Source organism: Chenopodium album, chromosome 18 (genome assembly GCF_948465745.1).
Source record: "Chenopodium album chromosome 18, dcCheAlbu1.1, whole genome shotgun sequence".
Taxonomy (NCBI): Eukaryota; Viridiplantae; Streptophyta; class Magnoliopsida; order Caryophyllales; family Amaranthaceae; genus Chenopodium; species Chenopodium album.
The window spans coordinates 10,090,447-10,092,733 of NC_137851.1; the positions used below are offsets into that span (position 1 = coordinate 10,090,447).

The 2,287-nt window shown below is 37.4% G+C and overlaps 1 pseudogene; it reads left to right on the top strand.

Annotated features, from left to right (window-relative positions):
• Window positions 1–482: 482 nt before the first annotated feature.
• Window positions 483–2,287, top strand: LOC145591776 (phosphatidylinositol 4-phosphate 5-kinase 1-like; annotated as a pseudogene).

Sequence of the window (2,287 nt, forward strand, 5' to 3'; positions counted from 1 at the left end):
GTATTACAAACTCGCTGAAATTCTTTTTTCTTTGTTGGAATTTACAGGATGGTACTGGAAGGTACGTTTGGAGGAATGGAAATCAATACCATGGTGAATGGAAGAATGGTTTTGCTATTGTTGTTTTTTTAATGATGGATTGTTTAATATTATGATTATTGTAGACATTCAGTTGGGAAGCATGCTTCAATATTAAGGGATCTGAAAACAAGTTATTTTGATCCAAAGGAGAAGTTCTAGACAAAGTTTCCACCAGAAGGCACAAAACTAACACCAACGCATAAATTAACCGAGTTTCGATGGAAGGATTATTGTCCTATGGTGTTCAGGTCAGTGAATCAATGAATCGGATCGAGCGATGAAATCATTTGTAGACGTATTATAGTACTAAGAAAGTTTGAATGAATGCTGATAAAATGATATATTTCTTTGGTTGATTTAGACATTTGAGGGAGCTGTTTCAAATAGATCCGGCGGATTATATGCTGGCAATTTGTGGGAATGATGTTCTCCGAGAACTCTCTTCACCTGGGAAGAGTGGTAGTTTTTTCTATCTTACCCAGGATGATCGATACATGATCAAAACTGTGAAGAAATCTGAAGTTAAGGTTTGTTTGCCGTTTCTTCTGACCTTTGCTTTTTAAATTTTCTTTTCAACCAAATGTTTTTGCTATTAGGCTGGCTGGCTACCTGGTTGGCTATTCGGTGATTCCTTTGTTTTCAAGCTCTAGTGTTGGTTATAATTTATAATAATGAAACTTGCTATTATTAAATTTAGGCGTGTCCTAATTGGGTGATTCTACCGTTCAGGTTCTCCTTAGGATGCTTCCAAGTTACTACCAACATGTTTGCCGCTACGAAAATTCACTCGTGACTCGGTTTTATGGTGTGCATTGTGTCAAACCATCTGGTGGACCTAAGGTACAACCACTTGTTTCATGTGACTACCAATGTTTTGTTGTGCTCAGGAACTACTACCCTCAAGGATCTTGATCTTGACTTTGTCTTCCGCCTCCAAAGGAATTGGTATCAGGAATTGATGAAGTGAGTGGTTGGACATGATTAATTTGATAGTAATCCTCTATATACTATCATTTTGCAGCTTTAATTGATTGTAAGTTTATCTGTTATCAGGCAAGTTGAACGGGATTGTGAGTTCCTTGAAGCGGAGAAAATCATGGATTACAGTCTTTTAGTGGGTGTTCATTTCCGCGATGATAACACAGGGGATAAGATGGGCCTATCCCCATTCGTCCTTCGTGGTACTAACTCCATTCTTCTCTCTGCATTAAAATTGTATTGTACTAAGATTATAAAAGCTAAGTAAATTATGTCCATTGCTTTTCCAGGAAAACGAGATTCATATCGGAATGTTGAATTTTCTACTGAAAACCTTGAATTTTTCCGCTGACAGTTTCTGACTTTTTTGCTGAAGAGTTTGATTTCTCATGCAAAAATTTCGAATTTTTCAACTGAAAATTCTGTCTCTTTCCCACTTTGATGTACTCTGAGTATTTCTCCTTTGATAACCGAAGGCTTGTAAGTGTTTCTAATTCTTCAGGAAACGAACCTTGAGGAGCTTTAAGATTCTTGTTCTGATTTCTTCCACTTGAAGTCTTACTTGCTTCGTTGTGGACTTGTTGATAAATTAACTTGTTGCTCTTTCTCGAGATATCTTATTATTTTTTTTCAAATGACCTTTTGCTCTTTTAAATTCAATTTCTTGACTAAAAATGGCTCTTGATTCAAGATAATTCCTTGACGTGATTGCAATCTTGCCTCTTACTAGGCTGCTACAGCAACTGTTGTTAGATGTTCTGTACTAAGCTCAATGCCTCCTCAATTGACGATTTGTTGCATGGAAGAGCTTGACTTTGAATTTTTTTTCACAGAATATTGTCAGACAGCTCTTTGCACTTTCATCTATCCTCTCTATGCTCAACATTGTACGTAATTTAGGAATAAGAGCCGCTATGAGCATCCTGCAAATTAGCTGAGCTATTCTTGCCTGATGGGCTCATAAAATTCTGCAATTTACAGTTCTAAGGCAGTTTGATGCTTTGGATCTGTAGAGATGATACACCTCAAGTAGGAAATATTGCTTGAGTAACTACCTTGAGCCTGTCTACCCCCGAGCTGCAATGTGCTTGCTGTGTGCTTGCTGATACGCGCTATAAAGAAGCTCCATAAGGCACATTTTGAAGGTCTAGCAACATTTTTCAAACCTTATGGTCTGAAATTGATCTTGCTTTCTTATCCTCACAATGCTGACCAGACGATTGAGTAG